This window comes from Eriocheir sinensis, chromosome 43 (assembly GCF_024679095.1).
Source record: "Eriocheir sinensis breed Jianghai 21 chromosome 43, ASM2467909v1, whole genome shotgun sequence".
NCBI lineage: Eukaryota > Metazoa > Arthropoda > Malacostraca > Decapoda > Varunidae > Eriocheir > Eriocheir sinensis.
In genome coordinates this window covers 7,521,819-7,536,518 of record NC_066551.1, presented here as the reverse complement: position 1 = coordinate 7,536,518, position 14,700 = coordinate 7,521,819, and positions in this window count along the sequence as shown.

The window sequence follows — 14,700 nt, the reverse complement described above, 5'->3', positions numbered from 1 at the left end:
GCCTTGCCTAGACACATAATTTTGGCAGATTTTTTGGAGGGGGCAAGAGGACATCATAGGTTCATGAGTTGGGGGGAGGGAGGGTGGCGAGCGAAGCGAGCATGCGCAGGTGGGGTAAATTGTGTGGTTTCCGTTCGTGGTAAAAAAAATCCCTGAATGTAGGGATTTCTCTCTACGGTAATTCTTTACAAGCAATAATAATAATAATAATAATAATAATAATAATAATAATAATAATAATAATAATAATAATAATAATAATAATAATAATAATAATAATAATAATAATAATAATAATAATAATAATAATAATAATAATAATAATAATAACAATATGAAACTCCACATCAGTATCACTACATCAATGGTATTTAGCGTGCAACAGAGTTGTGTTGTTTAGAATTTCAATGATTTTCACTCTGAGAATACAACTGCTATAGAAAATGGTTTATCATAATCCATAGCATTTATAACAGTATTATATTGCAATTAATATAACTGCAGTGATACCGGTGGTGGAATTATTATTATTATTATTATTATTATTATTATTATTATTATTATTATAGTAGTAGTAGTAGTAGTAGTAGTAAAGAGGAAAATTATATGAAAATAGAGGAAAAGGCTGGCTAAACGGCTTATTGTGTGTGTTCGTGTGTCAGGGCTGGAACAACGCGTGCGCCTGTCTGGGGGAATGGGGGCTTAAGGGCACTCGTGGGTCGCTGCATTATCACACTCCTCATCTCCATTTGCAAGTGTTAGCGGGGACCTACGAGACACTGGCCTGGGGGGATCGTGTAAGCCGGAGATTCACGGCTTGTATTACCTAAAGAGAGAGCTCGCTTTCTGCCCCGACGCCCTGCATTTGTGTGAGGGTGTGTGTCCGGAGATGAAAAAATAACAGGTGAATTTGTGTAAGGAGTGAGTGTTGTGTTCGGGGATGAAACAATGGAAGGAGAATTTGCGAAAGGAATCAGTGTTGTGTCCGGATATGAAAGAATGAAGGTTGAATTTGTGCAAGGAGTGTGTGTTGTGTCCGGAGATGAAAGAATGAAAGGTGAATTTGTGCATGGGTTAGAATTATGTTCGGAGATGGAAAAATAAAGGTTAAATTTGTGTAAGGGTTAAGCGTTGTGCGTAGAGATGAATGAATGGAAGTAGAATTTGTGTATGGGTTGACCGTTGTGTGTCGAGATGAAAGAATGAAGAGTGAACATAAAACAGGAGCTTCACGATCTCTTGTCAGTGAATCAGTCAGTACATCAGTCAACACATCGGTCAGTTTGCCAGTCAGTCAGTTAGTCAGTCAGTCAGTCAGTCAGTTCGATAAACATTTAGTGAGTCGTTTAGGTCATCACTCACTCACTCTCATTTATTCATTCCCTCACTGATGCACTTCACTTCTGCGCTCATTTCCCGCTTCCATTTCGCTGCTTTTCTATTACAGAGTACGTTTTCATGTATTTAGCGACGATTTCTTTCAAAATAACAATGTTTCTGAAAAGGGTCACACAAGTAGGATCCTTTGTTCATATTCACACCACGAAAGATAATGGACAAAAAAGCGTCTCCTAAGCAACATTGATATAAACACAAAGGTCGTCGGGAAGAGGCAAAAAATAGCTAATTCTCCGAGGTGGACTGTTCTTCTCTTACTCATGAAACATTACAATCAGAATGAAACTCTAATACCAGCATCTTCACTCTTTCAACCCTCACGCTGGTAATATCTGAAACGATCTTCCTTCATCTGTATTTCCTCCTGCCTACGACTTGAACTCTTTCAAGAGGAGGGTATCAGGACACCTCTCCTCCCGAAACTGATTTCCCTTTTTGGCCACTCCTCTGTACTCCATTCAGGAGCAGTAAGTAGCGGGCTTTTTTTTTTTCATTATTGTCTTCTTTTTTTTCGCCTTTGAACTGTCTCCTCTGCTGTAAAAAAAACTGCGAACAACTGACTATTAGAGAAAATAACCTGAAATCAGATGAAAACAATACGACCAAATCAGACCTGCAACAATGAAATAATAACCGCTTTAACGCATCTACACAAACACGAATTGCGAATCAGCGTTCATTTCAAAGCGCTTCGCACATCATCGTTGGCTGGAATGCGTCAAAAAGCGGCGGCAGGAAATAACACCGACTCAACCGTTGACTTTGTGTGTCGCTCTTGGATGATTGTCACCGTGATGGAGGGAACGAGGGACGCTTCTGTCTCTCTCAACACGTTTCCACATGACACAAAAGAGATTAGACAGGTTCTCATGAGTGCCTTTCATATTCATAGTGCAGAAACCTTGTTAAACTATCACTTGAATCATAAAAATACCCATGAAAACACCGACGATCTCTCCGAAAGCCTCGTCAAATGTGGGTGTGTTTGCCCGGAAGGGTTTGAGAATACGGGACCAGCCACGGGAGGAAGAGGATCGGGTCGCAAAGGGATGTAAAAGCAGCAAGAACTTCGGGTTAAAAGAATCAGGAGGGGTGGAAGTAAAGGAAAGTCTCCGCTCCATTTGTATCCTTGTGTATGTTCGTGTCAAAGGCCCGCCGAGGAAAGAGAAGCTCAGGATGAAGGAAACTGTTGCGCCCGGAAGTGAATGGTGTAAAGAAGGACCGAGATTGAGGGAGTGAGGCAAGGGGAATACGAGACACGGGGAAGGGAATGAAAGGAAAGGGGACGGAAAGGTAAAGGTTAAGGATTTTTTCGAGGGAGAGAGAAGAAAGGAAATAAAAACAAACAAACAGAGAAAAGACGGAGGTGACAAAAAACGAGTGATGAGAGAAAGAAATGGAAAGAGCAAAGGGTTTAGAAGAGATATGAGAGAAATTACAGGTGAAGCAAGAGTGATAAAGGTAGTAAAGAGGAGGAGACGGGGGGGGGGGTGAAGGAGGCAGGAAAGGTAGAATATTGGCCCAAATGAGATATAACCCCAATTTCGGCTCCCATTACATACTTAAATCTCGGGTCATCCATCATCCAATTAATTACTCCACTGGTTATTACCCTTCTCTCTCTCTCTCTCTCTCTCTCACCCCAAGACACATAAATATTTAAGACGAAGGTAAGGACGCGGAAGGAAAGAGGAAGACGTAATAGAAAATAATAAAGAAGGGACGAAGGGGAAGAAGAGATAGATTGAGAGAGAGAGAGAGAGAGAGAGAGAGAGGAAGGAGAAACGAGCACACACACATACAAACACACACACACACACACACACACACACACACACACACACACACACACCGCTCCAGTGGCTCAATCGGTAGAGCGCTGCGATGCAAGGCTTAACGGCCAAACAGGCGGCGGTTCGAGCCCCGTTCAGGACGGATTCTTTCAGATGACTAAGAGTGGTTACTGTCTCCCCTTGAGCAAGGGGTGCGGGATGTGTAGTGTGTGAGGTCCTGGCAGTACCCAGAGATCGACGATAATGAGTACTTGCTCTTGTCGTGAGGGTACCTGCTGGCGAGAGCGAGTCCAACTAGTAATCAGGCCATAGTGAATTACACACACACACACACACACACACACACACACACACACACACACACACAACTGACATGCTTATTTTTTTTTTTTTTTTGCACCTGACATTTCCTGCAACACAAGACAAAAGTTCGCTAACCTGGAAAAACTTGAGCTTGCAATTACCTGGGGCGCAAAACAATCAAGTACAGCAACACACACAATTTACCTTTAATGGGGTGGTCGAGAGAGAGAGAGAGAGAGAGAGAGAGAGAGAGAGAGAGAGAGAGAGAGAGAGAGAGAGAGAGAGAGAGAGAGAGAGAGAGAGAGAGAGAGAGAGAGAGAGAGAGAGAGAGAGAGAGAGAAGAACGAGAGAGAAGGAATCAATCAATCAATCAGTGGGGGCATACACCGGGGGACGCATCGCCTCGCCCACCCTACGACGCCAAGCCCGGGGGTCCCTCCGGGCGAGTCTCCATGCAGGCCCCCTTCCCAACCCGAGTACCTCCCGGCAGGTTCTATCTACTTGCTCAAGTCACGAACTCCGTGGGCGTCCCCTTGGCCTCCTCCACTCAGGATTGTCTCTTACAGAGACAACCCGATGAGCAGGATCAGCCGGATACGCGGATAGCCGGAGTTGGCGTTGACGGACTATGCAGGTAATATATGTCGAATCAGTCTCACGGAGTAGTCGCCGGTTTGACACAAAGTCATTCCAGCGATATCCCATGATGCTGCATAGACATTTATTACCAAAGACATCAATCCGCCTCTCCAGGTCCCCATTTAGTGTCCATGTCTCACAACCATAGAGTAAGACAGGGAGCACAAGGGACTTGAAGATCCGGTTCTTTGTCCTGCACAGGTATCGACAACGCCATATACTCGTGTTGAGCGAGTCCATAACACCGTGGGCCGGACCAATCCGTCGTAAGACTTCCTAGCCAGACTTACCGTTGTTATGAACTACGCTCCTAAGATACGTGAAACTTTCTGAGATCTCAACGTCCTCGCCACACGCACGAACAGACTGTACTGTTTCATCTAGCAAGCCTCCAAACACCTGTACCTTGGTCTTGGCAAAGGATACCTGAAGTCACAAGGGCTTAGCCTCCTCGTGCAGTGCCTCGAGAGCCATCACTAAAACCTCCAGCGACTCCGCCAGGATTACTGCATCATCGGCAAAAACAAGGTCAGTGACCCTTGTATTGCCAATGGATGTTCCGCAATAACTCTGGTCCATAAATTTCTCAGTACCCAGTCCAAACAAATGTTGAAAAGCGATGGGGTAAGGACACAGCTCTGCGAAAGAAGGGGGACAAGCCCCCAAACACTTCAGAGCACTCTCTGTCCCAGAATACAGGCCAGTCAGCAAATCAATAGTCCTCGCAGGAATCCCACGGAGTCGCAGAAGTTCCCAGAGTGCCTCGCAATGCACTGAATCAAACGCCTTCTTGAGACCGACATAGGCTGCAAGCATCCCTTTTCGAAATTCACGTCGGCGCACCACCAGTACGCGAAGCGCTAGGATACGGTCAGGTGTTGACTTATGAGGCGTGAACCCAGACTGTTCAGGTCTCTGCAACTTCAGCAGCTGGCTGCGAATTCGCATCAGCAATAGGTGGGCAAGCACCTTACCTGGCACACTGAGAAGTGTAAAACCACGGTATTTGTTGCAGTCATAGCGGCCCACTTTCCCTTTCCAGAGAGGGACGACCAACCCCCTCTTCCAGTCAGGAGGAATGGTGCCGGGAGAGAAGGAAAGAGAATGAGAAAGAAGAACGAGAGAGAAGGAAGGAGAATGGGAAACAATGAGAAAAAGAAAGAGGAGAAAAAATAAAAAGAAAAGTAGAAAGAGAGAGAGAGAGAGAGAGAGAGAGAGAGAGAGAGAGAGAGAGAGAGAGAGAGAGAGAGAGAGAGAGAGAGAGAGAGAGAGAGAGAGAGAGAGAGAGAGAGAGAGAGAGAGGAAAGAAAATAAAAAAGGAGAAAGAAATGAGAAAGAAAGAAAGAAAAGAAAAGAAAGAAGTAAGGAAGGATGAAACAAAGATAGTGAAAGAAAGAAAAGAGGGAATAAGAAAGATAATGAAAGGCTGAGAAAGAAAAAGAAAGGGAAAGAAATAAAAATAAAAGGAATGGTACCGGGAGAGAAGGAAAGAGAATGAGAAAGAAAAACGAGAGAGAAGGAAAGAGAACGGGAAACAATGAGCAACAGAAAAACAGCGAAAAGGGAAAAGACGGATAGAGGTGACAACAAAACATGGTTAATCGTACGATCATAAAAGCAAAGAAAAAGAAACAGTATAAAAAGGAACATAAAACAAAGGAGAGACAGAAAACAAAGAATCCCAAACACGTAATTAACCTTTGGCATCGCAGAGGCGGCGTGAACGCAAAACATGATTTCAGCGACACACACACAAAAAAAAACTTCACCTGCTGACGCAAAGCAAAACAGAAAACGTAATGGAGGCGCAGAAAAGGAACAGAAAAAATAAACCATAAAAGAAAGAACCAAAATTATTTATCAGGAGAAAAATGTTGATCGGTGCCACTGAAAAAGAGAAACAACAGAAAGAAAAGAAAGGAGAAAAAAGGAGAAACAGGAGGAAAAAAGTTATTGGCACGACAAAGGAAAATTAAGAAAAAACGAAACAGAAAAGATACACCAGGAAAAAAACGATGATAGAAACAAAGAAAAACAGAGAAGAACGAAGAAAAAAAGGGAGAAAGAGAGTAGAGAAAAAGGTTATTGGCACTACTAAAGGAAAAAGAAGAAGGAAAAAAGTACATCAGGAGAAAAACGATAGTCAAAAAAAAAAAGAAAAAAAAAAAAATAAAGAAAAAGCAAAAAGAAAAAAAAAAAAAAATAATAAAAAAAAAAGAAAAAAAAAAAAAAAAATAAAAAGGAAAAGAAGAAAAGAGGAAAAAAAAAAAAGAAAGAAAGAAAAGGGAAAGAAAAGAAAAAAGAAAAAAAAAGAAAAAGAAAAAAAGAGGAAGAGAAAAATAAAAAGAAAGAGAAAGAAAAGAAAGATAACTAAAAAAAAGAAGAAAAAAAAAAATAACAAAAAAAAAAAGAAGAAAAGAAAAAAGAAAAAATTGAAGAAACAAAGCAAAAGAAAAAAAAAAAAAAAAAAAGAAAGCAACAATAAAAAAAGAAAGAGAAAGAAAGGGAAAAAGGGGAAAGGGGAGAAAGGATGAGGAAAGACAAAATAAAAATAAGAAACGAGAACGGAAAAAAAACAAAAAAACATAGAAAAAAAATAAAACTAAAAGAAAAAGAAAAAAGGTCCCAGCAAAAGAAGAGAAAAATAAGAGAGTAAGGGGGAAAAAACAGAGAAAGATGATCGCAAAAGTACAAATCAACAGGAGGGATGTTATTTTTACAGCACAGAGAGCACCGTAAAGAAAAGGAGAAATAAACAAAAAGCGAACCAGAAAACTCCACGAGAATCCGTTACGTGACTGGCCGCCGAACCGAACCAATCAGAGGGAAAAGTTACTGATGACGAAATGAGACAAAAAGTAACGCCAAAGTACGTTTTCTGTGTGTGTGTGTGTGTGTGTGTGTGTGTGTGTGTGTGTGTGTGTGTGTGTGTGTGTGTGTGTGTGTGTGTGTGTGTGTGTGTGCGCAGGTACGTGTGTAATTCGCTAATTATGGTAACAGGTTTTGCTTTGCGACTTTGCTCAGAAAAATTAAATTAACACAAACATGCAAGAGAGGAAGGAAGGTAACGTGTGAATACGAAGGTACACACACACACACACACACACACACACACACACACACACACACACACACACACACACACACACACACACACACACACACACACATATAAAAACAAAACACACACACACAACGACACAAATGCACACAAAAATACAAACACATACACATATATTCACTCGCGCGGTAGGGGGGGGGAGAGAGAGAGAGAGAGAGAGAGAGAGAGAGAGAGTAAAAGGAAGGCTGCAATAGTGTTGAACATCACGGAAGGAATTTATAGCCTTCTGTTTCAAGATTTTCTGGCATGTTCCATTACTCTCTCTCTCTCTCTGTGTGTGTGTGTGTGTGTGTGTGTGTGAGAGAGTAGGAGTATGAGTGAGCGTGTTGCAAAACATGTGAATGAGGAACCTTGCACACAAGCGCATGAAATTAATTCATTTATCACAGTGAGTGACACGAAAAAAAAACGAAATGCAATTTACCAAATCATAAACCAGCACAATAATTACAACACAAATCTTGGCTCGCGGCACTACTACTCTGAAGGCCGCGCCGCTTCCAAGAACACAGATAAAAACAGAACTACGAGGAAATATCTGGCGGCAAACTGGAGGAAGGAACGAGCTATTCACCTTTACACAGAAACACTCAATATATAATGCATTACTGACACATCAGCGCACTCATATAAAACACAATTCCACATAATTTAATACAATGATACAATACATTTGCCATTGCATTTTTCATTAACTTCCTCGTCAGTAAGATACAAGCACACATAATACATTTGCTAAAACATTTTCCCCTGTAGCTCTTTCTCGAATTGGAACTCAAACACAAACTCGCTCCACCATACACATGCACACACATTAGGACGACGTCGCGATAAACTAAGCAAACACTGAAACATATTTGCTCGCAGCTTGCTAATTAATTCACCAAGTCCAATTACGATGAAGGAGACTCATCAGCAGGTGGAGGGAAGTTGTGCCCCCCTTCTCTCTCTCTCTCTCTCTCTCTCTCACACACACACACACACACACACACACATACCTTCTAATTAGCCTCTTGGCAAGATTTCACAACTCCATAAGATACCTATTTCTACGGGACAATTAGCGAATTTTAACCTCACCTGTCCATTTGGCAGTCAACACAAGTTACCGATAACGCCAGGTAACTCTCTCTCTCTCTCTCTCTCTCTCTCTCTCTCTCTCTCTCTCTCTCTCTCTCTCTCTCTCTCTCTCTCTCTCTCTCTCTCTCTCTCTCTCTCTCTCTCTCTCTCTCTCTCTCTCTCTCTCGTGTCCATCAAGTGTAAAAAAACGAAACACGTCCCACGAATATCAAAGAAACGAGACTGCGGTAGCTCCTCCTCCTCCTCCTCCTCCTCCTCCTCCTCCTCCTCTTCCTCCTCTTCCTCCTCCTCCTCCTCCTCCTCCTCCTCCTCCTCTTCCTCCTCCTTCCCATCCCTTTCCCTTTTCTCCTCCTTCCCTCTTCTTCCTCCCTCCTTTCCCCCTCCTCTCCTTCGGCAGTATTAGAGTCAACAGATCTTGAAAAACGACGCTGTTTCGAGGGGGACGTGCCTGAGTAAAGTGCTCGTTTGATACCTCGTTGGGGCAAATATCCGGAGGGTGAGCTTGACGCCGCGTGAGAGGAGGAGGAAGAGGAGCCGTCGGGAGGGAAGAGGATGATGTGGCTAGGTGGAGCTGTGCATGGAGGGTGAAGAAATGTGTGGAGAAAAAAAGGATGAAATGAGCAAGTGAGAAGGGAGATAAGGTGAAATGAGAAAGACTAGAGGCGAGGAAAAAAGGTCAGGGAAAAAGTTGAAGTAAGATGAAGGAAGCAGGTGGCGTAGAGAGAAAAAGTTGATGGAAAGAGGAGGAAAAGGAGCCGGCGTGGAGGGGGAAGAGAATGACGTGGCTAGGTGGAGCTGAGCGTGGGAGGGAAATAAATGTGTGGAGGAAAACTGGGATGAAAAGACCAGGAGATAAGGGAGATAAGGTGAAAGGAGAGAAACTAGAGATAACAACGAAGGAGGAAGAAAAGTTGGAGGGAGAAAAAATGAAGGGAAAAAGTGGTGGAGGGAGAAATGACGAAGAATGACGTGGAGGGACAAATGAGTGAAAGGAAGAAGCTGGAGGAATAAAACTGAGGGAGAAAAGATGAATAAAGAGATAATTTTAGGAATAAGTGGCAGAGGAAGAAAAGAGAAGGGACAAGTATCTAGATGGATAAAAAATGGAAGAAGGAAGGGTGTAGAGAGAAGATGTAAATGAGGAAGAATTAAAGGAGGATATTTGGTAGATGTGCTGGAGAGAGGCCCACAGGAGAAAAAGAATGGAAGAAAGAGGCCTAGAAAAAAAGTGTAGGAAGAAAAGTTGCGGGGAAGAGCTAGATGGAACAAAGGGGAGGAAAATAATGTAAAAGGACAGGAGGTTACGGGCATAGTAGGGCATAATGGGAATAGTTAGAAGAGAACATTTGGAGAGAATGTGGAGAGGGAGTGACTAAGGAGAGCACGGGTGGTGGAAGAGGAGGTGAAAGTGGAGAGGTGGAGAGCGGAGAGGCAAGGGTAACAACTATAAATGGAAAATACCTGGAAAGAGAGAGCGTAAAAGAGGAAGACGAGTATGTTGAAGGATATATTGGGTTTGCTGATAAAATAAAGTTAAACGAGAGAAAAACGTATGAAGGAGTAAGAATAATTGAAAACGATTGAGAAAACAAACGTCACATTTATTTTTATGGTGTCCGAGGGGAGAGATTCCGTCTACTTCTTAAAGGACAAGACTCATGGAGGAGTAAGTGAATGGAAGGAGTTAAGGATGGAATGGAGAGTGAGGATGAGCACTGAAGCAAAAGTGAATAAATTGTTAGGAGAGAGAGAGAGAGAGAGAGAGAGAGAGAGAGAGAGAGAGCAATGACAGCAGGAGGGGAAAGTCAATCGTAACATTCAGGTGAGCGGAGGCAGTTTATAACAGGTAACTGAAACGCGGCACTTGAGCACCGTAGAGTTTCCTAACTGCTCCAAACGACAAGAAACTTTCAAGTGTTTTCTTTACCCCGTGAGCACATTGCATCCAAGCTCATTCCTTCCCATTATCCTTATACTCTTATGTTCCCTCTCCCCTCCATGCTTATTTATCTGTTATCTTCCCCTACTTCCCGTCACCCCTTCCTTCTCCTGTAACTCACCCTGACACAATCACACAACTCACAATCACCGTTTCCTCAGTCTCCCTTCAAATACTTTTCTCTTTCATTCTTCGGCCTTTACCTTATTTAACTTTGGAACTCTTCTATAAAACTCATTGTGCTCTTGTTAACAATTATATTTCCTCCCTCTCTTTTATTTGTCTACATAATTTAACATTTTTATTTCTTCATCTATAAAACTGAACAATTTTCCTGACCATCCAACTTCTCATCTCTACCGCTAAATTTATTCCCTTCATATATTTTCATCCCTCATTCTTCTTGTATTACCTTGTTTAACATTCCTACCCATTCTTCTATAAAACTCAATACTTCTCCTTAGCCTCCAACTTCTCATCTCTATCGCTAACTTTATTCTCTTGTTCTCAGTCAGTTCGTTTACGACCTTTGCTGCCTCCTCAGTGTCCCTTCATATATTTTCCTCCGTTAGTCTTCTTTCATTACCTCGTTTAACTTTTTTTATCCTTTCCTCTTAAAAGCTGAACAATTTTCCTTTCCCTCCAACTTCTCATCTCCATCGCTAACTTTTTTCACTCGTTTAGTCAACTCTCCTCGCCATTTGTAACCTGAGCATCATAACTTGCCTCTCAGTGCAAGAATAGCCACGCCCACAACTGGTATAATAAATCAAATATAAAAAGAAAAAAAATTATATGAAGGGTGGAGAGATAATAAAAAAATACACGAGAAAACAATACTATCAGTCAACAAGGGGAGTGACGTGATGCCATCCCTATTATATTTTGTAGTTTTTTTATCTTTTTTTTAATTCAATTTTGTTTTCTTTCCCCTCACTTCCCCTCCTCTCTCTCTCTCTCTCTCTCTCTCTCTCTCTCTCTCTCTCTCTCTCTCTCTCTCTCTCTCTCTCTCTCTCTCTCTCTCTCTCTCTCTCTCTCTCTCTCTCTCTCTCTCTCTCTCTCTCTCTCTCTCTTTTTTCCCATGTCATTCAATCCTCCTTGTTCTCTCCCTCCTTCCACACATTCCTTCCTCCTCTCTTCTGCCTTCTCTTTCTCCTCTCTCTTATGGCAACGATTTCTTTCTCCTCCCTCGGGTTCGTTCTCTCCCCACACATGGCGCTCCTCCACCCTTCCCTGTCTCTCAAATGTCCTTCATAACACGCATTCCCAATTCTCCTTTCTCCTTCGTCCGCTCCCCTCCTCCCTTGCTGAACCTTTACTCCCCACTTCTCCTCCCTCCCACGTTTTCTCCCTCTCCCACTTGTCTATTCCCCTCCTCCCCCTTACTCTTATCCATCAACTCTCTAACTTAATGTTCCTTAACCCTTTCGTTGCATACGGTCCCTACTTCTCCTTTGTCTTCTCTTTTACCGTAACTTTAATCATCTTTCCTTTCCTCCAACTTCCCTCCCGTTTGTCTATTCCTTTCCTCTCCCACATGCATTCTTCTCCCTCACTCTAGTCCATCAACTCTCCCACACAGCGTTCCCTTACTCCGACGTTCCATACAGTCATGCTTATCCTAATTTGTGTCCTTTGTAATGCCTCTAATCTACACCCTTTCTGCCTTCCAAATTTCATCCCTCTCCTACTCATCCATTCCTTTCCTCTCCATCTCTCTTATCCAGTTCTACCCCCACGCAGAGTTCTTTTCCTTTTCCCCTGCTACCCCCTCCGCTGCCTATGGTTCCAATTTTTCCTTCACCGCATCCTCCTCCCTCTCCTTCCCCTTCCACCCTCCCTCCCCCTCCTCCCCTCCCTGGCAGGTGACACAAACGCATTAGGTGGTAATTATTTCCAATGGGTGTTTAATTCGCCCACCTGATGCCCCTGATGGGTGATTGATGAGCCGCCGTGACTGAGTGCGACTATTTCTGCTCCTGCCTGATATGTGTGGGTGGGTGTAGGTGGGTGGGTGCGGAGGGGAGTGGAGAGGGTGTCTGTGTGTGTTTTGGGAGATGTGTGGAAGTGGGTATGTGTGGGTGTGGGTGTATTTCTCTCTCTCTCTCTCTCTCTCTCTCTCTCTCTCTCTCTCTTCTTCACCTGCTTTACATAATTTCCTGAGTTTGCCGTGTCCTCTACCCGTGAAACATTATATCTTTTATCAGTTTATACATTTGCATTAGGTGAGTATGTGTGTGTTGGTGGGTGGGTGTGCGGGTGCGTGTGTGTGTGTGTGTGTGTGTGTGTGTGTGTGTGTGTGTGTGTGTGTGTGTGCGAAGACTCTCCGTGTATGTGTAAATGTGCGTGAAACAAACAAAAAATAATAATGCAAAATAGCAGTTAATAGTTTTTATGATATTAGGACAGCTTTTTGATCAGTAACCTCTTCAGTCTGATAACAATACCTAATCTACATTTATGACTTCGTTTTCATGTCATTTATATTTTTTTCACACTTACTTCATGTGATAATTTCCTCTCTCCACTATTTCCTACTCTTCCTTTTCTATTCCTTTCCACGCACGACTTCTCTGTCTATTCCATTTCCTTGTTCTTTTCCTTTGCCCGCACCAGATTATTTTGCTCTTTTTATTTCATTCCCTTTTTCTTTTGTGTTTGCTCGTCGATCTCCTTCTGTCTGTTCCATTCCCCCTTTCCTTTTCTTTCCTGGCACACCGTCCTTTTTCTTCTATACCATTTCTCTTTTATTGTTCTATTTGTCTAATCTCTTCACTCTTTAAATACTTCCTCTTACACCTTCCTTGTCTATTCTATTTCCAATTTTTTTCCCTTTGTTCGCACGCCTCTTCTTTTCCTTTGCTACCATCACTTGTCTTGTTCGTTCCCACTTTCTTTTCCTTTATCTATTCCTTTCTCCTCTTCGTTTCCTTGCATGCCTTCCACCGCTCTTTATTCCTGCCCTATTCTAATCTTCTGCCGTCCTTCTCTTTCTATTCCATTTCACATTTTCTTTACCTGTCTAAGCACGCACGCATTTTCTGTTTATTCCATTCCTCCTTTTCGTTTTCTATCACGCCTCCTTTTTCTTTTTCTGTTCTTTTACCTTTTCTTTGCTTCTTTCCTCGCACCTCCTCCGTCTACTCCTTTCCCCTTCTACGCCTACTCTGTCTATTCCATTCCCCATTTATATTCCTTTACTCTCATACTTGCTCTGTCTATTCCTTACTCCTTTTCTTCTACTTTCCTCGCACCTTCTCTCTCTATTCCCTTTCCTTTCCACGCTTCTTCTGTCTGTTACATTTCCTCCTCTTTTCCTGTCCTCTCACACCTTCCCCGTCCATTCCATTATCTTCAAATCGATCCTATCTTTTAATTTCCGCTGATAGTCCTTCTTTCCGTTTCCTTTTCCAATCCCCGGCGCGTTATCAGCTCACCTCTTTCCCCGTTCTCTTCTTCCTTCGCTGTAATGTTTTTTTTTCTCTTCTTTTCTTTGTGGTTGTTGTTGTTTTTCTTTGTCTCTTTCCGTCTACCTCGCCACCATTAATTTTTTTTCTGGTTGCATATATTTTTTTCCTCCACCTCATTTCTCTTCGTTTTTTTCAACTCACAGTCTCCTCTTCCTCTTCCTCCTCCTCCTCCTCCTCCTCCTCCTTTCCATCGACCACCCACAAAAAGAAAACCACCACCCACCTATCGTCTCTCTCTCTCTCTCTCTCTCTCTCTCTCTCTCTCTCTCTCTCTCTCTCTCTCTCTCTCTCTCTCTCTCTCTCTCACTCTCTCTCCTACTCCTCCTCCTCCTCCTCCTCCTCCTCCTCCTCCTCCTCCTCCTCCTCCTCCTCCTCCTCCTCCTCTTCTTCCTCTTCCTTCTCCTCCTCCATAGTCACCATTTCCACTATCAGCGCAAGATCGTCCTCCTCCTTTCCTTCTTCCTTTCTTCACCCTATTTTCTCTTCTTCTAATCCTTCCCTTCTTCATTTTGCTCCTTCTTAGCTTCTACTTCCTTCTCTCTCTTCTAATCCTCCTCTTCCTGTTCGTCCCACTCTTTCATCTCCCTTTTTTTATTTTTCATTCTGTCCCTTCTAAGCCTCTTTCTCTTTATTTCCTCATCTTCCTGTTCCTGCTAATGTTCCCTCTTCTTCTTCTTTCCGTTCCTTCTTAGACTCTTTCTTTTAATCCTCATCTTCCTGTCCACCCTGTTCATCCCCTCACTTCTCCTTTTTGTTCCTTCTTAGTTACTCTTTCTTCTTCTCCTATTCCTGTTTCTGCTGTTCATTCCCTCATTTATTCTTCTTTCTGTTCCTTCTTAGTTATATACTCTTCCTTCTTGTCCTTTTCCTGTTTCTCCTGCTCATTCCTTCATTTATTCCTTTTTTCTGTTCCTTTTTAGTTACTCTTTCGTTTCGTCCTTTTCCTGTTACTTCTGT